The 24,061-nt window shown below is 46.9% G+C and overlaps 1 pseudogene; it reads left to right on the forward strand.

Moving 5' to 3' along the window:
• Window positions 1–2,167: 2,167 nt before the first annotated feature.
• On the forward strand, window positions 2,168–2,716 carry LOC147972605 (uncharacterized; annotated as a pseudogene).
• Window positions 2,717–24,061: the final 21,345 nt, after the last annotated feature.

The following is a 24,061-nucleotide window of genomic DNA, read 5'->3' on the forward strand; positions in this document are numbered from 1 at the left end:
CGCTGTCATGTGAAGTGTCTGAATTTTCAGAGTGGCACTCTGAAGTTTTTTCAGTGTTCTTGTGTTCACCTGTGGATCGTTCTGATTGAATCCTAATTAATTAATTCTGACGATCTACCGTTTTCTTTCTGGTGGGATGCACCACTGGATAAAGAAGATGGTATGAGTTATCCGAAAGTTTTCTTTTAGATGAAAAAAGGGATCAAAGCCCTCAATTGTAATGAAACCAACATGATTCAGTTATCCGAAAGTTTTTTTTTGGAAATTTCTTTTCTTCTAAAAGTTCCAGTTCTGTGGATAGTTTGATTCCCCTTTCTGGCAGTAATCGTTGGAGAACATGATGTTGGGAAGATGTAGTATCCTGGTATTCGTCTGTGCTGCTTATTTGATGTGACAATGATCTCAAACACAAACAAAAATACCTGTAAGACCTGTGAGATCTGTGCTTTGCCAAGTTTTAGACCGTGTCTTGTCTTTTGGTTAGCTGGTTCCGGAATTTGTTTGATGTGGAATGGCATCAGCTCCCGCTTTTTGACAACATTCTTCTTTGCCCTACCTGCTTTTCTGTCGTTGCTGTCGGTGTTGTGCAAGTAGAACCCGATGGCACTCGGTGGTGCGATGACACATTGCACAGAAGAATAAAGGAGAAAAAAAAGCCAAACTTTTAGTACGGTGCTGAACATAGTAATTTTGTGTTGGCGGTATGCTGCTTTCATAGCATGGTGCTATTAGCGAAATGGTTGCACGCAGAGGCCGGGGGCACGCCTCCTTTTCCAAAAAAAAGCGAAATGGTCGCGTGCTTGATTCTTGCTTGGAACGCAAGTGATACTTACACTAGTTGGGATGACAACATTAATACTCAATTATTTGTTCAGTATTACAGGTATCCCATGTATTTGTAGTCTGTTTTTTTTTTTTGAGAAACCGACAGGAACAGTGCCCATTGATATAGACAAAAAGAAGGATAATATGCATAGAGATGTCACTTTTTTGAAGGGGGCGTGAGGAAACCATAGTAGCCCAAGAGCCAAGTACAAGACATTCGGCCAACACCCACAGTTGGCTGCATGACACCGAAAGCCAATGCAATATCCTTAAAGGCCAACCCAGTAACCTCACTTTTTTTGAAGGGTGCGTCATTCAAGTGGCTCCAGATGATAGTCGAAGAAGGACAATCTTTGCAAATGTGGGTTTCGGTCTACTGTCCATGGAGACAAAACTTGTAAACAGGGTCATGTAGCCTTCCACGAACAACGATTCTGAGGGTCATGAGGATTCGTCAAGGAGCACGAGCCCGAAAAAAAAAACTTGCACTTAAGCTCGTGGTTCAGATCTAGGAAGACTAAAATTTTGGCGTGGAGACCTGGAATTGCACCGTATAGGCAGACGCTAGGGTATAAATGTTGTTCCTTGTACATTTCCACGGGATGATCTAATTCCGCATGTGGAGAATCCCAACTTTTCTAGTAAATCTTCTTGGATGCCTCCAATGCCTAGCTCAATCATTTTAAACAACACCACATCTCAGATGATCTAATAAGACGATGGACTTACCACCAACAAAACAAAGTTCGAGCAAATGGATCAAAAGCGAGGCATGCCATATACAGCTCACCAATGCTCACGAAAACTCTGAACACTAAGTGCATATGTGCTAAAATTGACCCAAAACTATGAGAAATGGTTGAAAAAGACTAAGCAGCCCACCCCACTATATCATCATATAAATCAAAGGGTTAATTATCCTTTTGCCCTCAGTGGTGTCCATGTACTCAGTTTTGCCCTCAGATGCGAATTATGCTCAGTTTTGCCCCTAGTCCGTGCGCACCGACTCGTTCCGTGAACTCTGCCGTCTTCGTCAGGTCAACCTTTTGACTCAGCCCTTACAGGTGGGACCAGGCGGCAGAGACGGCCAATTTTATTCAGACTGTTGCACGCGTGGCTTGTGGGACCCAGCAGAGAGCCGTTGAGCAGAGAGCCGTTGGCGGGTGTGCTATATAAGCGGGCGACAGAGAGCACGGCGGTGACCACGGCGACAGAGAGCACGGCGGTGACCACAGCGAGAGAGAGAGCACGGTGATGGGAAGCTAGCTGTGGAGGGCGCGGCGGTGGGAAGCTAGCAGTGGAGGGCACGGCGGCGTTGAGACCCCCTTCGGCTCCGAGCTCCATGTCTTCCTCAAGCTCCCGCGCCACCTCGCGGATGCATAGCTGGGCGCGTGTGGACATGCCTGTCTTCTTCTGTCCGCGGTGCCGGGCGGGCGTTGATCGGAGGGTTTCTCAGACACCGAGGAACCAGAATCGTCCGTTCTACGTGTGCAGCGAGAATGGGGTAAGAATCGGGGCAATTGCACCATTTTCGTGGTCGGGATCTTTGAGCAATGGGTTGATCTGTTTGGTGTTCATGCAGGTGACATGCTTCTTTCTTTGGGTCGATGCTCTGGCCAAGACTCTGATGAATGAACTGCAAGAAGAGCATGAAGAATGGTTGCGCATGCTGCCACGAACGGCAGTGGCCGCACCATGAGCTCCGGAAGAAGAGATGGAGGGCGAAGCACGCACTGACAGAGAGCTAGCTGTTGAGCTTAGGATGTTGAAGAAGAAAGTTAGGAAGCTTGAAGATCAAGCACTACCAATACCCATTTGCAAATACTTTTGGGCATTTGTAGGTATGGTAATCGCACTGGTTGTAATGTTAAAAATGTATGAAAAGGCATGAATTATGGAGGAATTTGTAATCTTGAAATTGTTTGAGAAATTCACCTAGTTTAAATGTTGGTTAAAGTTGTTTAAATGTTGAAACAAAAAGAGAAGAAGTGACCAACATTTAAATATGTTGGAAAAAAAAAAGAAGAAATTAGGAATTCAGAAACTTTTGATCAATGAAATGCAGCTCTCTGCTCTGCCTTTCTGTCCAAAAAAAAGGTTGCTCTTGGGCCAAATTCAGAGCGTAGAGCCAAGTGCAGGCTAGACTAATGGGCCAATTGCATCCAATTAGGTCCATTCGGGGGTTCTCTTGCGTATTTTTCTGTTTTCTATTCTAATTTAATTTAGGCAGTAAATCATAATGCTGAAACTTTTTGTGGAAGCTAATTGAATTATTTCGGAGCCAAACAATTAAGGTTAGAAATTTTTTGGAGCTGTTAATTAATCCAATTCAAATACACCGTGATTTAAATCAAAGACCAAAATGTCATGGAAAATGTGCCTCAGCTCTAGTAGAGGTTTACGCCAGGTGCCAAAATAAATGAACATTTTCTAAAGGCATTACATTGAGAAAAACATAATTTGTCTAAAAAAATGAAGGTGGAAAATGCACAAAAAATTGGTGTGGCTAGGGACTCTAACCCAGGACCGCGTGTGTTTGTGGTGTTTAGGGCTGCGCCGGTAACCGCTAGGACATATGGCAAGACTTTGACATGGGTAGGGAAGGAAGGTATACATAGTGAGACTGTGAATTTTTTTTTTAAAAAAAATAGTGAGACCGTGAATGTTTGCACACGCGTGAGAGTGGTTTTCCTTTGTTTTGCACTTAAATTTTGGAGGGTTGGAAGGTTGAAAATGTATGTTGCACTACCACATGATTTTGCTCAGAGTGGCACTTGGTTTAGGGTTAGAGTGGCACTTGGTTTAGGATTTAAAGGGAATAAATTTGCATGTTAGTTCATGACTTTTTGTTTGAATGAAACAGAGGGCTTCTCACCCCTCCGATTTTCATTAATGAAAACCACAAGTTCTCGAACTTCATGACTTCTTTAGGGAAGAAATGATATGTTTGGGCATGAACATTTTTTAACACACATAATAAACCCTAATAACTTAGATAAGATGGAACACACCGTACCATTACAATAACTTAGATAAGTTCACGGAAAGTTCACGGACACATGACGAAACATGACACGACACGACATGACACGACATAGAAAAGCAACAAAATAAAAAACGAAACATGATGATCTTGACTCCGGGCTTGAACATCTTCATCTTGACCTCCTTCTTCCACCTTGGCCGCGCGCGCCCCTTCAACACCGTCTTCATCTTCACACCTCCTCCTCCTCGTCGTAGGGAAGGGAGTGCATCTGGCCTGGAGCGGGGAAGATGCGCTCGTAGTTGGTGTAGATGTTGTAGATGGTGAAGAAGATGGCCTCGCAGCCGCACCAAAAGACTTGGCCGAGGAGCTAGCGCGCGTCAAACGGGTTGGTGAAGGTGACCGTGAGCAGTAGGAGGATGCCGCCGCGGTCACGAACCTCGTTGAGGGTGAACATCCTCGGCGAGCCCCGTGGGAGGTGGGCATAGCCGGCTCTAAGGAAGGCGCGGGTGAGTTCGACGGAACCCCTCCACCTTGAAATAGCCCACACACGGAGCTCCCTCTCCACGAGCACGCCCGGTGGGTAGCGCAGCTCCGGCACGACAGGCGGACGGTTGAAGGTCGGCCCGTTGAACTGCATCTTCACTTGGTCTCGCTTGGGGAAGGCTCGGTCGCTTGGGTGTTTGATGTTGGAGAGGATCGGATCTGGCTTGTGGGTGGGAGAGGAAGAGAGGCACCCCATTTATAGGCCTGTGAGTGGGAGAGGAAGAGAGAAAGGATGAGAACGGTGCATGTGTGAATCCGGACGCGTGTGTGTATCCGTTACGTTTTGCACACTTAAATTTTTGCACGAAAACGATGCATGGGGCGCGTGCGTGCATCTGAATCACTACATAGCTCTTTGACCGGGCGGTGCATGTGAATCGCTGCCCTGAACCACCTAGCTCGCCTCGCTAGCCTAGCTCGCCTAGCGCGCCTCGCTCGCATGCATGCATGTCGCCGCCTCCCGTGCATGCAAACCCACGTCGCCGCCTCCATGCATGCAAGGCCTGGAAAGGCTGAGACGGGCTATTTACTGCGGTCTCAGGCCCAGACAACGAGACGGCCCAACGGTCCATCCAGCGCGTCTGGTATTTGTTAAAAAACAATCTCCCAGCCAATCAGATTGCATCTCGCGGATCGCCCCCCTCCTCCCCGCAGATTCCTTCTAGAAGGGTTAGATCGACGGCCCTTGATCGCCGCTAGGGTTAGATGAACGGTCCTTGTTCAGCGCTAGGGTTAGCGGGGTTTGGGAGGGGTTTGGAGCAGTCAAAGCTATGTTTGACCAGATTTCAAATGAGCATAATAAATTAAATAAAAATCAGAAAAATAAAAAACCTACGCACATAGTCTTTTTATGTCATATACTAACGATTTAAGTTGATAAACAAGCTTTACATACATTTAAATGATAAGTTCATGTGTATTGTATGATATCTCGAGTATCTCAAACTCTCTTGTATGAAGTGAAGAGAAGTGTTTTGGGGAAATGAACATGAAAATTTCAAAAAACTCACCACAACTTCATTTTGGAGTGACTAAGAAGGATCCAGGCTGTAACGCCCCGAGACCGTTGCGTCAGGTGTCTTCCAGTTATTCACCGGCGTTGCCATGTCATTAGCTTGCGTGTTGCATTTCATCATGTCATCATGTGCATTGCATCATCATGTTTTCAAAACCTGCATCCATCCGGGTTCCCCCAGTGTCATCCGTTGTCCGTTCTGAGCCCAGACACACTTGCACGCGCCCGCGGCACGTTCGAAATATTATTTTATAAGTGGCCGGAAAATGTTCTCGGAATGGGATGAAAGTTGGCGTGTGGTCTTATTATAGTGTAGATAGACTGTCTGTCAAGTTTCATCGCATTCGGAGTTCGTTTGATAGCCCAACGGATAACTATAGCGACATTAGAGTCGGTCTAACATCGGACATTTTCGGTCTCCGGAAACAGTTGCCGGGCTGCACTCCTCTCCTCTCGTCTCAGCCCAACCCGCTCTCCACAGTCCACCTAGGCCCATGCCTACCCCTCTTTGCGCAGTGCATCGGACCTCCTCGCGCGCGCGTCCAAAGCTGTCCCAGACCCGACTCGGACTGTCGCTACCGTTGTGTCCGGATCAACCCCAAACATCTACAAAACGTCACTGATTTCTCTTTTGGACTCCCTAACCCATTTATTCCGGACCGCCCGATAGCTATCGAAGGATCTAAATCATCCCCTTTCGCATATATATAAACCCTAGTCCATTTTTAGACCCTAACCTAACCCTATTCCCTCTTGCGCCGCCACCCACTCTCCCGTGTTCCTCGGGATCCTTCCCCGATCCAGACAGCCAGTCCCCTCCCTCCTAATTTTCAGCGCCAGCCAATCCCCACCGAAATCGAACCAACCAGGTGCAGTGCTCGACCCCCCTCCTGCTCTGCCTAGCGCACACGATCCAAGGAGAGGAAATCCTCCTCGCGCTCCCGAAGGGGAGTTTCTTCTGGAGCCCTCCTATACGCTTCCTCTGCTCGGCCCCGTCGTCGTTCTGCCGCCACCGACAAGCTGCAGAGCGTCGACGTCCGCAGCCGCAGTCCCATGCGCCTCCATCTTCCGCAGCCAGCCGAGCCTCCCCCGCTGCCTCGCCGCTCCGGCGACCACCTCCAGCAGGAGCCCCCATGGCGCCCTCGTGCTCGAGCTCTTCATCAGCCCTGCGTCACCGGAGCTCCCCGTGCCATGGATTCTGCATCGACCTCGATGTTCGCTGCCTTGCCGCCCTGGCAAGCATGGCCTCGCCTTCGCGCCTCTGACGACCGGCCTCGCCCTCGCCGGCAACCCCAGGCAGGCCCCGTCGTGCCCATGCCATCTCCCTCGTCGTCTCTTTCTTCTGCACTTCCCCGTTTTCTTCTCTGAATTTCCCCTGTCAGCGTTCTGCAGGCGACAGCGAACATCGTGGGTGCACGCCAGAACCGTCGCCATCTTGTTCCCGGAGCTCCACGTCGCCGGAGTCCCGCGCCCCTGCTTCCCCTGCGTCCCCTGCTTCAGGTCAAGCAGCGCTCGCAGCGCTCGTCCCCTGCCTCAAGGGCGTTGACCGCGACCCGCGCCAAGGCCCAGCGCCTGCGTCCAGTCAGCAGTCCAGATCTGGCCCGAGGTGAGAAGCCCACCGAAACCCACCCGTGTGCAGCGCTCGCAGCAGCTGGCCCAGTTCAGTAGATGCGGCCCGATATGTTTTTTTCCTGTGCGCTGCGATTTTCCTATTAGTCCAAAAACTGCATATTTACAGATTGCACCCTCATGTTCATGCATTTAATATCTCACAAACCGTGCATCGGATAAAAATGATTTATATATGAAAAGTGCTTAGAATTTTGTCTAGTTTCATAATTTGCCACTTTCATCTATGTTTAAAATGGTTAAATGCTATTTGATTAAATTTGCTCCTATGCCATGTTAGAATGATTTAATTCATAACTAAATAACCGTAGCTCGGTTTTAAATAATCTTTATATATAAATGGGGTAGAAAAATGCCTAGTTTAACATGATGCACTCATCTAGCATGTTTAGCAACTCTAAAATTGTGTTTAGGGCAGAACAGTACCAAACCTTAAAATATGCACATGAGGAGTTTCCGGACTTGTTGATTGTTGTTCCGGCCTCATTTAAACTTGCCTAGATAGGTAGTTTTCATTTACTTCACCCTCTTGCCATGTTTAACAACATTTAATATTGTTGGGTACATAAACGAGATCAAACTAAATAACTTGTTGTGGTGTTTCGTCAATATGCAACTCGTTGCATATTGATCTCCACTTAATTTGTAGAATTGCTTGTGCACTTTGCCATGCCATGCTTCGTTAAACCGGACATGCATCATACTTGTTTGCGCATCGTACCATGTTCATGTGTTGGTTGTTTACTATGTTGTGTGCTTCTTTCCGGTGTTTGCTTCTTCGGGTTGGATTCGATAACGTCGCGCTTGTGAGAACCCGTTCGTCTATGTCCGTTTTTCTTCTTCATGGACTCGTTCTTCTTCCTTACGGGATTTCAGGCAAGATGACCATACCCTCGAAATCACTTCTATCTTTGCTTGCTAGTTGCTCGCTCTTTTTCTATGCCTATGCTGCGATACCTACCACTTGCTTATCATGCCACCCATATTGTTGAACCAAGCCTCTAACCCACCTTGTCCTAGCAAACCGTTGTTTGGCTATGTTACCGCTTTGCTCAGCCCCTCTTATAGCGTTGTTAGTTGCAGGTGAAGATTGAAGTTTGTTCCTTGTTGGAACATGGAGATGTTGTTCCTTGTTGGAACATGTTTACTTGTTGGGATATCACAATATCTCTTATTTAATTAATGCATCTATACACTTGGTAAAGGGTGGAAGGCTTGGCCTTATGCCTGGTGTTTTGTTCCACTCTTGCCGCCCTAGGTTCCGTCATATCGGTGTTATGTTCCCGGATTTTGTATTCCTTACGCGGTTGGGTTATAATGGGAACCCCTTGACAGTTCGCCTTGATTAAAACTCCTCCAGCAATGCCCAACATTGGTTTTACCATTCGCCACCTAGCATTTTCTTTCCCTTGGGTTCTGCAGACTCAAGGGTCATCTTTATTTTAACCCCCCGGGCCAGTACTCCTCTGAGTGTTGGTCCAACCTGTCAGCTGCCGGTGGCCACCAGGGGCAACTCTGGGCTGGCCTACCTGTACCTAAGACAATCTGAGTGTGCCCTGAGAAAGAGATATGTGCAGCTCCTATCGGGATTTGTCGGCACATTCGGGCGGTGTTGTTGGTTTAGTTTTACCTTGTCGAAATGTCTTGTAACCGGGATTCCGAGTCTGATCGGGTGTTCCCGCTAGAAGGAATATCCTTCGTTGACCGTGAGAGCTTGTGATGGGCTAAGTTGGGACACCCCTGTAGGGATTTGAACTTTTGAAAGCCGTGCCCGCAGTTATGGGCAGATGGGAATTTGTTAATGTCTGGTTGTAGAAAACCTGAAGTTGACCTTAATTAAAATACATCAACCACGTGTGTAACCGTGATGGTCTCTTTCCGGCGGAGTCTGGGAAGTGAACACGGTGTTGGAGTTATGCTTGACGTAGGTTGTTCTAGGATCACTTCTTGATCATAGTTTATCAATCGTGTATTGCCTTCTCTTCTCGCTCTCATTTGCGTATGTTAGCCACCATATATGCTAGTCGCTTGCTGCAGCTCCACCTCATATCTTTACCTTACCTATAAGCTTAAATAGTCTTGATCGCTAGGGTGCGAGATTGTTGAGTCCCCGTGGCTCACAGTTTACTTCCAAAACCAGCTTGCAAGTGCCGTTGAACCGTGCAGATGACGCAACCAAGCTCAAGGAGGAGCTCGATGAAGATCTTGTCCTTTGTGTTGTTTCATTCTAGTTGATCAGTAGTGGAGCCCAGTTGGGGTCGATCAGGGACCTTGTCCCTTTTGGGGTTCTTCTTTTATTTTGGTTCCGTAGTCGGACCTTGATTGTATTTGTGGGTTGTAATGCTTTATTCCTGTAATTGTGTGAAGTGGCGAGTGTAAGACAACTATGTATCTCTTTCCCTTATGTATTACATGGGTTGTGTGAAGATTACCTCACTTCCGACATTGCTTTCAATGCGGTTATGCCTCTAAGTCGTGCTTCGACACGTGGGAGATATAGCCGCATCGAGGGCGTTACAAGTTGGTATCAGAGCCTTCCCCGACCTTAGGAGCCCCCACTGCTTGATCGTTATTAGCGGACGAGTTGAGTCTAGAAAAATGTTTTTGAGTAATTTAGGATTTATATATCGGAGAGTTTAGGAATTCTTTTTACTCCCCAGTCCCTTCACCGCTCTGGTGAGGCTTCCTGACGTAAAGTTTTGTCTATTCTCTTCTCAAATTTCACTAAAAAAATTTAGGATCACGCGGGTATCTTAGAATCGTTCCGATGGTTTTGTGACGAGAACATTGTTCTTGGTGCCTCCTATCATTTAGGGGTTGTGGCAGTGTCCCGGGGAGTTGAGCTCCGAGGTGTTGTCGTCACAATTTTATCGTTGCAGTTCTGGAATACCTGAGTTTAGTTTCGCCGACATCGAAAATCTCTTTTATGCAGTTGTTGGTGAGATAACCTTGACGCCACCCAGTACTGGGGCGGGAGTTCGGGAGTATTGCCATAACTCGTATAACGGATGCTTTTCGAAGGTTGAGGTAGACGATTTCCGAAGGTTTCTTGGTTATGTGTTGAAGGATGGATACAGCTGGATGTAGGATTTGCTAGCTTTGGGTGAGATATTATGCTTCCCCTGTATCCCCAACACCTGATTGCATAACCGGAAAATTTCGGGAGTTTATAAGTGGGAATTCAAGTAGCTCTTAGGATATCTTTCCGACAGAGGTATGATATGAAATTGGGGTTCGACGTCTAGTGGTCCGCCTATTCACGGTTGGTTTTACAGTGGTCTTGTTGTGTCTTAAAGAGTCCTTGGCTATGCCGGCCCGGGGACGCTTCATATGTCATGTGCACTGCCTTGTACATGATGGTGTTGTACGATCGAGCCCGTGTAGGCCCCACCACGAAAACTTCGGACGAAATCTCTATCATATGTTTGTTCCGGCTTATTCTGCAAGCCAATCCTTTGTTTTGTTTTGAGTGTGGTATTCGAGTTGCTTCGAAGTCAAATGTGGATTCCATCCCTTTCCTAAGCGGTGTTCTCATATTTCTATGTGAATACAGATCCTTCATGATAGTCGAGATTGTCATGTCAATCCTTTTCACCGATGTGTTTCTCTTCAAGTGAATCTGATCACGTCAACATTCGCAAGATCAATTATCAGTTCTTCTCAACGGTGTTTGTTTCATCTTTCCCAAGGTGCCTTTGTTTTCCCACCCTCCCACCCTTGGTTCTTCAATGACTTGGATTTCCTTATCGAGTATCCATCTTATTGATGCGAGGCATCTTCATTCCTTTTTCGTTCAATGTTCTTATCCGGTGATTCTCATGAAGATTCTAAAGGAGCTTCAAGTTCATCATTCTTTGTTTCTTTTATCTTCTCCGGTGGATTCAATTCAAGCTTTGTCGATCATATCTTTTCCTCATTTCAAATGTTTTCTCATGCCGGTGCACCTCATAATCATTCACCTCTCGCTATTAATTGTTCCGGAGTGCTCAAGACATGTCGAATATTCGTGTTTCCACTCTACTTTCATTCAAGATCTTTCGAGGATGTTATCTAATTCAAGCCATTTAAATCAACCGGCACAATCTATATTTTAAATCATCAACGGTGTTTCTCTTAAGTGGGCCCTAACCCACAGGTCTTTTCCCAGGATCTTACCTGACTCTTCTAATTTTACCAGAGCTCTTCTCAAATTTTTCAAAGTGTGACGTAAGAATGAATTATCATCAGTCAAATGCCTTCTCCAAGATCTTTCAAACTCTTTTCATTGTTGACTCAACCTTTCTAATATTCATCCCAGAGTATCTCAACAACTCATGTTGATGTTTCGCATCGTCATTCTCAACATTTGAAGACCGAAGAAAAGTTTTCCCTCCATATCTTATCCGTTCTCTCAAAGATTCGTCATTCTAGCTTGTTAACATCCTCTCATAGTTGTTTTTGGATTGTGACAATTCTTTTCACCTATCCGGAGCAATTCAAGATTCTTTTCAGTTTGTTTCTCTGGAGCCCAGCATCTCAGAATTTATTCATTCTCAGCTTTCAACTCTCGTTCTCCAATTTTTTACCGGTGCATCGTTCAAGTGAGCTCTAATCAGTTCATGAGCCCTTCGTTGTCATGTATCTAGATTGTCTCAAGTATGTTCATTCATTTGCTAATTCTTACCCGGTGATTCATCCTTTTACTTCATTCGTTGTTCAATTCTTATGGTGGCTCGTTCAAGAGTTCTCGTCATTCGTTATCATATCAATTTATTCGTTGTTTTCAACCCTTCCGGTGGACCGTCGAAGACCTTTCCAAGGTTGCGCAATATCTATCTTAATCCTTTCTTCGAGAATAAGCAATATTCCAAATCCGTTCATTGTCATCAATTTAATTGGTGAAGGATAAGCATAATGTAATTCTAATTCTTGTTTCATCCAAGTGATTAATTCCGTATTCCGGATGCTCATCAAATTCTCGGGTTCATTTGCTTCATATTTCTTTTCCGGAGTTCCTAGCTTTTCCGCATTATCTCGTCACGAAGCTCCTTAAAAATCATTACAAGGTTTCACCTTGTGTTTTCAACTTCTCTTGCTTTTATCATCATTTTGTTTACCGGAGTTCCTCATGGATGTTCTACATGATGGTTCATCAAGGGTTTAGTTCCTTCTCGAAGCGTTCATCAACTCTCCTTTCATAGGAACTCAAGTTTTCTTCATCTTGCTATCCGGAGTGCAATTCTTTCTTCCATATCATTGGAGGTGGTATTATGTCATTCTTGATAATTTGAGTTCATGTTTCATGATTCACATGTTGTTAAGAATGAGGTATTTTAAATCCATCAATCTCGTCATTGGAGTTATCTGGGGTTATATTCCACCTAAAGCCTTCCCTAAGGATTGTTGCTAATTATGGTGCTTATAAATGTCCCAAGTCCTTCATTTATCCTCCCGGTGAAATAAGTTTCTCGTCTCCTCGTTCATATCAATCCAATTCTTTTTCCCGTGAGTGGCAGGTTGTCACCTCATAATTTGAGATGTATTCCATAAGACCATATCAATCTTATTCTTTTCATTGTTGGTTTTTCCAACAACTCCGTTCTAGAATTTGTTGTAAGTGTGCTCCCTCAAGATCTTGTTTCCCTTCATTCATTCCATTCGATTCTTAATTTCGTTCCGGAGGCAGTTTGTTGTTGTTCCTTGTTCTTTTTTTTCTAACGGAGAGTTATCAACTTCATTTATCTCCGTTGTATTCTTTTCTTGGAATGACTTAACCTCTTCAAGGTTCGTGTTTTCACTCGTTTGTCAATGAAGCAACTTAGTTTACCTCTTCCCTTTCTCTTCCGGTGTCCCTCCGGTGCCATTCTAGATCTCGGGATGAGATTCTCTCGTAGTGGTGGAGTGTTGTAACGCCCCGAGACCGTTGCGCCAGGTGTCTTCCAGTTATTCGCCGGCGTTGCCATGTCATTAGCTTGCGTGTTGCATTTCATCATGTCATCATGTGCATTGCATCATCATGTTTACAAAACCTGCATCCATCCGGGTTCCCCCAGTGCCATCCGTTGTCCGTTCTGAGCCCAGACACACTTGCACGCGCCCGCGGCACGTTTGAAATATTATTTTATAAGTGGCCGGAAAATGTTCTCGGAATGGGATGAAAGTTGGCGTGTGGTCTTATTATAGTGTAGATAGACCGTCTGTCAAGTTTCATCGCATTCGGAGTTCGTTTGATATCCCAATGGATAACTATAGCGACATTATAGTCGGTCTAACGTCGGACATTTTCGGTCTCCGGAAACAGTTGCCGGGCTGCACTCCTCTCCTCTCGTCTCAGCCCAACCCGCTCTCCACAGTCCACCTAGGCCCATGCCTATCCCTCTTTGCGCAGTGCATCGGTCCTCCTCGCGCGCGCGTCCGAAAGCTGTTCCGGACCCGACTCGGACTGTCGCTACCGTTGTGTCCGGATCAACCCCAAACATCTACAAAACGTCATCGGTTTCTCTTTTAGACTCCCTAACCCATTTATTCCGGACCACCCGATCGCTATCGAAGGATCTAAATCATCCCCTTTCGCATATATATAAACCCTAGTCCATTTTTAGACCCTAACCTAACCCTATTCCCTCTTGCGCCGCCACCCACTCTCCCGTGTTCCTCGGGATCCTTCCCCGATCCAGACAGCCAGTCCCCTCCCTCCTAATTTTCAGCGCCAGCCAATCCCCACCGAAATCGAACCAACCAGGTGCAGTGCTCGACCCCCCTCCTGCTCTGCCTAGCGCACACGATCCAAGGAGAGGAAATCCTCCTCGTGCTCCCGAAGGGGAGTTTCTTCTGGAGCCCCTCCTGTACGCTCCCTCTGCTCGGCCCCATCGTCGTTCCACCACCACCGACAAGCTGCAGAGCGTCGACGTCCGCAGCCGCAGTCCCATGCGCCTCCATCTTCCGCGGCCAGCCGAGCCTCCCCCGCTGCCTCGCCGCTCCGGCGACCACCTCCAGCAGGAGCCCCCATGGCGCCCTCGTGCTCGAGCTCTTCATCAGCCCTGCGTCACCGGAGCTCCCCGTGCCATGGATTCTGCATCGACCTCGATGTTCGCTGCCTTGCCGCCCTAGCAAGCATGGCCTCGCCTTCGCGCCTCCGACGACCGGCCTCGCCCTCGCCGGCAACCCCAGGCAGGCCCCGTCGCGCCCATGCCATCTCCCTCGTCGTCTCTTTCTTCTGCACTTCCCTGTTTTCTTCTCCGAATTTCCCCTGTCAGCGTTCTGCAAGCGACAGCGAACGTCGTGGATGCACGCCAGAACCGTCGCCATCTTGTTCCCGGAGCTCCGCGTCGCCGGAGTCCCGCACCCCTGCTTACCCTGCGTCCCCTGCTTCAGGTCAAGCAGCGCTCGCAGCGCTCGTCCCCTGCCTCAAGGGCGTTGACCGCGACCCGCGCCAAGGCCCAGCGCCTGCGTCCAGTCAGCAGTCCAGATCTGGCCCGAGGTGAGAAGCCCACCGAAACCCACCCGTGTGCAGCGCTCGCAGCAGCTGGCCCAGTTCAGTAGATGCGGCCCGATATTTTATTTTTTCCTGTGCGCTGCGATTTTCCTATTAGTCCAAAAACTGCATATTTACAGATTGCACCCTCATGTTCATGCATTTAATATCTCACAAACCGTGCATCGGATAAAAATGATTTATATATGAAAAGTGCTTAGAATTTTGTCTAGTTTCATAATTTGCCACTTTCATCTATGTTTAAAATGGTTAAATGCTATTTGATTAAATTTGCTCCTATGCCATGTTAGAATGATTTAATTCATAACTAAATAACCGTAGCTCGGTTTTAAATAATCTTTATATATAAATGGGGTAGAAAAATGCCTAGTTTAACATGATGCACTCATCTAGCATGTTTAGCAACTCTAAAATTGTGTTTAGGGCAGAACAGTACCAAACCTTAAAATATGCACATGAGGAGTTTCCGGACTTGTTGATTGTTGTTCCGGCCTCATTTAAACTTGCCTAGATAGGTAGTTTTCATTTACTTCACCCTCTTGCCATGTTTAACAACATTTAATATTGTTGGGTACATAAACGAGATCAAACTAAATAACTTGTTGTGGTGTTTCGTCAATATGCAACTCGTTGCATATTGATCTCCACTTAATTTGTAGAATTGCTTGTGCACTTTGCCATGCCATGCTTCGTTAAACCGGACATGCATCATACTTGTTTGCGCATCGTACCATGTTCATGTGTTGGTTGTTTACTATGTTGTGTGCTTCTTTCCGGTGTTTGCTTCTTCGGGTTGGATTCGATAACGTCGCGCTTGTGAGAACCCGTTCGTCTATGTCCGTTTTTCTTCTTCATGGACTCGTTCTTCTTCCTTACGGGATTTCAGGCAAGATGACCATACCCTCGAAATCACTTCTATCTTTGCTTGCTAGTTGCTCGCTCTTTTTCTATGCCTATGCTGCGATACCTACCACTTGCTTATCATGCCACCCATATTGTTGAACCAAGCCTCTAACCCACCTTGTCCTAGCAAACCGTTGTTTGGCTATGTTACCGCTTTGCTCAGCCCCTCTTATAGCGTTGTTAGTTGCAGGTGAAGATTGAAGTTTGTTCCTTGTTGGAACATGGAGATGTTGTTCCTTGTTGGAACATGTTTACTTGTTGGGATATCACAATATCTCTTATTTAATTAATGCATCTATACACTTGGTAAAGGGTGGAAGGCTTGGCCTTATGCCTGGTGTTTTGTTCCACTCTTGCCGCCCTAGGTTCCGTCATATCGGTGTTATGTTCCCGGATTTTGTGTTCCTTACGCGGTTGGGTTATAATGGGAACCCCTTGACAGTTCGCCTTGATTAAAACTCCTCCAGCAATGCCCAACATTGGTTTTACCATTCGCCACCTAGCATTTTCTTTCCCTTGGGTTCTGCAGACTCAAGGGTCATCTTTATTTTAACCCCCCGGGCCAGTACTCCTCTGAGTGTTGGTCCAACCTGTCAGCTGCCGGTGGCCACCAGGGGCAACTCTGGGCTGGCCTACCTGTACCTAAGACAATCTGAGTGTGCCCTGAGAAAGAGATATGTGCAGCTCCTATCGGGATTTGTCGGCACATTCGGGCGGTGTTGCTGGTTTAGTTTTACCTTGTCGAAATGTCTTGTACCCGGGATTCCGAGTCTGATCGGGTCTTCCCGCTAGAAGGAATATCCTTCGTTGACCATGAGAGCTTGTGATGGGCTAAGTTGGGACACCCCTGTAGGGATTTGAACTTTCGAAAGCCGTGCCCGCGGTTATGGGCAGATGGGAATTTGTTAATGTCCGATTGTAGAAAACCTGAAGTCGACCTTAATTAAAATACATCAACTGCGTGTGTAACCGTGATGGTCTCTTTCCGGCGGAGTCCGGGAAGTGAACACGGTGTTGGAATTATGCTTGACGTAGGTTGTTCTAGCATCAGTTCTTGATCATAGTTTCTCGATTGTGTTTTGCCTTCTCTTCTCTCTCTCATTTGCGTATGTTAGCCACCATATATGCTAGTCGCTTGCTGCAGCACCACCTCATATCTTTACCTTACCTATAAGCTTAAATAGTCTTGATCGCGAGGGTGCGAGATTGCTGAGTCCCGTGGCTCACAGTTTACTTCCAAAACCAGCTTGCAGGTGCCGTTGAACCGTGCAGATGACGCAACGAAGCTCAAGGAGGAGCTCGATGAAGATCTTGTCCTTTGTGTTGTTTTCTTGTAGTTGATCAGTAGTGGAGCCCAGTTGGGGTCGATCGGGGATCTTGTCGCTTTTGTGGTTCTTCTTTTATTTTGGTTCCGTAGTCGGACCTTGATTGTATTTGTGGGTTGTAATGCTTTATTCCTGTAATTGTGTGAAGTGGTGACTGTAAGCCAACTATGTATCTCTTTCCCTTATGTACTACATGGGTTGTGTGAAGATTACCTCACTTGCGACATTGCTTTCAATGCGGTTATGCCTCTAAGTCGTGCTTCGACACGTGGGAGATATAGCCGCATCGAGGGCGTTACACAGGCTTAGTTTTTCATTTTGATGTTTTACACTTGTTTAAATATTGGTCAAACTTAACTTTGACCGGAATTCAAATGAGCAAAACAAATAAAAAAATCAAAAAATAGAAAAACTAGCGCACATAGTCTGTACATATAGAATATATGTGTAGGAAAGTTATTTGGCTGATTTAGACAAGGTCGAAAAAAACCTTGCTTAGAAATGAGGCCGTTTACCCTACCTTTGGACCCCTCTTTTTAGCACATTTTTCATGAAAATTTCAAAAACCTCACCACAACTTCATTTTGGATTGACTAAGAAGTATCCAGGCTTAGCTTTTCATTTTGATGTTTTAGACTTGTTTAAATCTTGGTCAAAGTTAGGTTTGACCAGAATTTAAATGAGCAAAACAAAATTCAAAAAAATCAAAAAAAGGAAAAACCATGTGCTCATTCAAACATCATCCAACAGATATTTAAACATCATGTCAAACATACTTCTAACATAGGTCCAACATCATCCAAAAGAAATACAACATGTTAAGTGATAAATGTTTCATAATACAACATCATCCCTTATTCATAATGTTTCATAATTATTCATAGATAGCGCTGGGGCTTCTGTTTGTTCCTTGAGCTTCTTGCCATCACTTTGCTCCTCGTGCACCCTGTGCTCATTGTTTCTTCTCTTCTTCTCTTGGTTGTCGGTACCTTGCGTGTCTTCTTCAAACCTACCATAGAGCTGTGCAAAACATAAACGGTAATGAGATCATATCAAGTGATAGATGTACAGTAGTATTTGACCCTTGCAAGATTTACGTACCTAGCAGAACTCACAACAACAGAAGGTTGGTCACCATTTGGAGCCTCACTTGAATCATCATTTGGAGCCTCACTTGGATCACCATGATCACCATTTAGAGCCTCACTTGGATCACCATTTGGATCCTCACTTGAATCATTATTTGGAGGATATTTTGGATCATCGTCAAAATCATGCGGCTGTTGACCATCATCATTTGGAACCTCGTCAAAATCCTCATCTGATGCAACCGACTGTTGACCATCATTTTCATCATCTGGTGAGGCAACCAGCTGCTGACCAACATTTTCATCAAAGCCTTCATAGAAACTCTCTCCAAACGCTGGATCTACTGTGTTATCACAATACTTACCAAAATGACTAGACCCACCACACCTTGTGCACTTACGCTTCCTCGCTCCAAGTCCAGCTCCTTCCTACGAGGTCTGATTCGACTCTTCCTTGGTCTACCTGCTGCTCTCTTCAGAACTGGAGCACAAAGCTTAAATCCAGCGTCCACCATGTCCCATTGTTGTTTTCCCTCCATAGCAGGCAAGGCATAAGCATATGTGGCTTTGAACCTTGCAACAGAGTAGTAATCATGCACATACTGCTGTATGTTCCCTGCTGGACCTGGGAGAGAAGTGATGAAAAACAAGGCATGAATGCATGGCAACCCAGTTATCTACCATTGCCTACAACTGCAAGTTCTAGCTTCTAAATCCACTGGATATCTCCATTCCCTCTTCTCTTTATCCAAATATGATATCTCTGCTGTGCTACCCGAGCAAAGAGTCATGTTCATTTCCAAGCCTGTTGTCTTCTGCTTCAGTTCATTCATCACGGCAGGGATGATAATGTGGCCCATGAATTTTGCCTCGGCTATTCCTGCACGATAATGAAATTTCTACATGTATTCTATCCTTATCCTGTCAAGCAAATCCATCACATAATGACCCTTTAGTTTTCGGATCATTGAGTTGAAAGACTCGGCTAGATTATTGTGCACATAGTCAACTTTGCTCACTTCACTGAATTGGCTTCTGGCCCATAACTTGGAGTGGTGTGTTTCCAAGTATTCTTTCACTTTGGGATTCATGTATAACTGCCTCAAGTGGTAGTTGTGCTTCTTCACACTGCATGTCAAAGATGTTGGCCATAAATTGTCGGTATACACCTTTCCTTTGAATTTCTTCATGAAATTTGCAGCAAGGTGACGCATGCATTCCCTATGCTCTACTCCAGGGAACACATTGTCCACGACCACTTCTAAACCTTTGCAGGCATCTGTATGAATGACCAACCCATTGGGATGTGCAATAGCCCGACGGAGATTATGCAAAAACCAAGTCCAGCTCTCCTCAGACTCTGTCTCCAGCACACCATAGGCAACTGGAAATACAAAACTATGTCCATCAACTGCACAAGCTGCTACTAACTGTCCTTTAAACCTCCTTGTGAGAAAAGTGGCATCAATAGCCAAATAAGGCCTGCAGCCTGCCAAAAAAGCCTGGCAACAAGCCTCAGAGCAGACAAAAACCCTCCTAAAGCATTCCTTAGTCTTTGTCACTCCCTTGAATGTGTACTCCACGGTGTGGTGATCAATATCTACAATACTACCTGGGCTTGTCCTTTCCACTTCACCTTTGAATGAATACAACAATTGAAAACTTTCCTGCCAGTTACCATAAATAGAATCCATAGCATGTTGTTTACCATTGAACAACCTCATGTATGGTAAATCTATCTTGAACTTATCTTTGATGTTCTTCTGCAATTCCTTTGGACCCACTTGCTGGTTTTCTTTCACCCACTTCTTTACTTCTTCTGCCACCCATCTTGACTTGGCTCTACTGATTGTATCCTTCCTAAGGGTTGATTCCTGGCATGTGTGCTTAAAAGGGTTCACTTTGACCTGAACATTAGTGCTATTCCGCATTTTAGATGCAAGCAGCCTCCATGGACAACCCTCAGTCGGACAGTGCACTCTCTAACGTACTTGATCGCTCTTGTCAACTTTGAAAGTACGTTCTACCTTGATGCAGTATGTCACAAGTGCATTTCTACACTCATTCATGGATGCAAAAACTGTACCTGCTTCCATATGAGGGTTCAAAGGGTCCCATTCAATAGCTGCAAGGTCTTCATCCTCACCCATCGCGTCATCATCCACACGGACTGCATTGTGAGCCTCATCTTGGTTTTCAGTCCGAGGTGCCCGTCGTAAATTCCGAATAACATCAGAATATAGCTTCTCTTCATCAACCCCAGAATTGTAGCCATCAGGCTCCACTTCAAGGGAGACCCTACTGCTGTTGCCCACACTTGTCGAGCCACCACGTCGCCGTGCACCAACTGAACTGTTCTGGCTAGAGATGCCATTACGACGACTTGGTTCTCCTCGAGATGTTGCACCCGCCATCCTAGGTCCAAATGCCTGCTCAAGCACATCAACTTGCAGCCTCACATGAAAATTATCTTTCTCTTTATGCCTAACAAAAATGGTAGCTAGCTCTTCATCATTACTAACTGTCACCCAATTCTTTTCCCCATCATAGTATTTGTATACCACTTCATCAAGCAAACCCCAAGGATATTGGCTACAAATTACCTCCCCAAATTGTCTGAAACTCCAATTACTAGCCATTGGCAACCGATAATCAAAACCTCCTTGGCATTTCTTCTTATACTTTTCATCGAACATGTACCGGTCCCTTCTAATGTGCACCATGAAAGCAAACCTCAACTCCATCCTAACCGGCGAAAAACAGAGACGCAATCAGCACACTAATTGGGCAAACCTACTCGAATCGAGTGTTCAAATGCACAACTAAGCTCAATCTAAACAAGAGGCGAGACTTACCCCTCGGGAACCCAGTCGTGGACGCGGCGGATCTCCGGCCCGATGCCTGCCTCGCTAAATACTCCGGGGTCGCCGCTGCTCACCATTTCGCCCTAGGGTTCTTCCTCCTAGTTCAAATAGCTCCAGCAGCCCCCCACCTTTGAGCGCTCCGGCCGGGCACACGGAAGGAGGCCGCGCCGCGGATCGAGCAGGTGGCGGGTGCCCCACCCGTGGCGTCGCAGGAAGGTGGTGGGCGTCACAGGTAGCCGTGGAGCATAGGCGCAGGGAGGTAGCGGTGGAGCAGGCCATGCAGCTGGTGGCGGGGCAGGTGTTGGCCGCGGCACAGGTGGCGGCGGCGGTGCAGGACAGCCGGCCGGGCGGATGGGTGTGAGCTAGAATGATTTGGGGATTTAGTTGCACGGGCCTACATGTCAGCTCCGGACCCACATCCACGCGGTCCCACGTGTAAGCTCCGGACCCACAACCACTAACGCCGGCGGACAGAATGGACTCAAATATGGCCGTTTGGCCTCGTCATAGTTGATGTGCTCGGACTAGGGGCAAAACTGAGGACAATTCGCATCTGAGGGCAAAACTGAGCACATGGACACCACTGAGGGCAAAAGGATAATTAACCCTAAATCAAAATAGCTATGAATTGGTCTAATTAAATCCCAAACCACTAAGGCCTTTATAATGTCATATGTTGGTGGTGGGAAACAAACCTGGTATACATTGGATGTTGAGTTCATAAATGGGTGCGTGTGTGTACATTGCGAGTGAAGATGGGAGTAAATGGCATTTAACGGCAGGTGGAAATGGGAACTTAAATTCCCCTGTCAACACCGATTGGTTGGGATTTGGTTTTGTTAGCACCTAAAGTTTCCATGCCATGATTTCTCTATTTTGTGGAGTGAATTGCAGAAAACCACAACATGGGCGCCTCAGTTTGCAGGAAACACCGGCTTGCGAGTTTGGGACAAAAACTATTGATTCTCGGTCTAATCTTTTGCAAAAAACACTGATAGTATGCTTTGGGCATTTTTAACGCGATTATGACATGTGGGTCCCATATTTGATGATGTGGCGTAACCGTTCACTGTAGATGACATTAGACTTTGTTAGATGAGGGATTTTCTAGATTTACAAAAGAGTCCCTATAATTTTACAAGGACACCCTTCAATCGAAAAATAAAAAGCAATCAGCATACATGGATTTGGGCTGCCCATGCAGCCAAGCAGAGGAGCATCACGCCGGCAATGGGTCTCGTCAGCAATGGAGCAAAGCAGTAGCACGCCGGCAATGGAGCAGAGGGCACGGGCACAGGCACGCGACTGCTACGGTAGCTGGCGGTGGAGCTGTCCAGGGGGAGGGTCACGCAGCTTGCGCCTCATCCCTCAGCCTGCAATCGCCAGATGTTCGGCATCCATCAGCCTCAGCTGCCAAAGTATGGCGTCTATCGTCCTCAGCCGACTCCCATCATCCTAAGCTAGTGTCCATCGTCCTCAGCCGGCCTCTACTGTCCTCGGCCTATGGTCGAGCCACCAGAGGAAGCCGTCAGCCGTCTAGCCGCAAATTTCGTCGGATCCAAGGCCTCTAGTGGCAAAGGTCACCAGACCCAGGACATCGGGGACCATGGTCGATCCATGGACACATTGTTAGGACCCGCCATGACCCGCACGTAGTGCTTGCAAGGTTTTGGTTACCGAATGAGGCAATTTTACCGAGGGAGACTGGTAAACCTGGTTACCATGGTTACCGAGAAATACCGAGAATATTTTGAACGAATTTTATGGTTGAATTTTGATTTCAAATAAGTGAATGAATGAACATTCGAACCAGAGACCTCTCAAAACAGGAACTAGGTTGCTACCAACACATCAGAACGAACTCTCTTGCCATTAATTAGATCCTACGTACTTTACTATAAATCGAGTGTTTAAATTCAAAACAATCAAAAAGTGGTATTTTTTGCTCAGTATGGGGATTTACCGAGGAGCAGGAAATACGCGGTAACCATGGGAAGTCTCGAAATTTCGACCGGTAATCAAAACCTTGAGTGCTTGACACCGGTGAGATCCGCTCATGCGTTGACCGCCATGGCGCGGTCTAAGTCCGAGAGAGGCGAGAGGGACGAGACGGGCGCGAGGGTGCCGCGAGGTCCATGTAGGTGGGAGCGGAGAGTAACGGGTGCGAGGGCGGCGTTGATGCCTTGTTGACTGAGGGAGTCCTGGATTAGGGGGTGTCCGGATGGCCGGACTATACCTTCAGCCAGACTCCTCGACTATGAAGATACAAGATTGAAGACTTCGTCCCGTGTCCGGAAGGGACTTTCCTTGGCGTGGAAGGCAAGCTTGGCGATACGGATATGCAGATCTCCTACCATTGTAACCGACTTTGTGTAACCCTAACCCTCTCCGGTGTCTATATAAACCGGAGGGTTTTAGTCCGTAGGACAACATACACAACAACAATCATACCATAGGCTAGCTTCTAGGGTTTAGCCTCTCCGATCTCGTGGTAGATCTCCTCGTGTACTACCCATATCATCAATATTAATCAAGCAGGACGTAGGGTTTTACCTCCATCAAGAGGGCCCGAACCTGGGTAAAACTTCGTGTCCCTTGCCTCCTATTACCATCCGGCATAGATGCACAGTTCGGGACCCCCTACCCGAGATCCGCCGGTTTTGACACCGACATTGGTGCTTTCATTGAGAGTTCCTCTGTGTCCTCGCCGTCAGGCTTGATGGCTCCTACGATCATCAATGGCGATGCAGTCTAGGGTGAGACCTTCCTCCCCGGACAGATCTTCGTCTTTGGCGGCTTCGCACTGCGGGCCAATTCACTTGGCCATCTAGAGCAGATCGAAAGCTATGCCCCTAGCCGTCAGGTCAGATTTGGAAGTTTAAACTACACAGCTGACATCCACGGGGACTTGATCTTCGACGGATTCGAGCCACTGCCGAGCGCGCCGCACTGTCACGACGAGCATGATCTAGCTTTGCCGCCGAATAGTGCCCTGGAGGCCGCACCCGCATCGGCTTCGACCCTTAATTCGGAGCCAACTGCGCCGATCGAGGATGGGTGGTTGGACGCCACCTTGGGGCTGCGATCCCAACGGCGATCGAGCCAAACACCAGCCCCGCACTCTGCGAGACTTGTGACTCCAAGGAGTCGGACTCCTCTCCGGACTCCGAACCCTTCGCTCCCCTGCCGATCGAATCCGATTGGGCGCCGATCATGGAGTTTACTGCCGCGGACATCTTTCAGCACTCGCCTTTCGGCGATATTCTGAAGACACTGAAGTATCTCTCTTTATCAGGAGAGCCCTGGGCGGACTACCGTCAGCAAGGCTGGGATCCGGATGATGAAGAAATTCAAAGCTCACCCACCACCCATTTTGTAGCCACTATCGACGACTTAACCGACATGCTCG

This window comes from Triticum urartu, chromosome 5A (genome assembly GCF_056163025.1).
Source record: "Triticum urartu cultivar PI428250 chromosome 5A, HENAU_Tu73, whole genome shotgun sequence".
NCBI classification, from domain to species: Eukaryota; Viridiplantae; Streptophyta; class Magnoliopsida; order Poales; family Poaceae; genus Triticum; species Triticum urartu.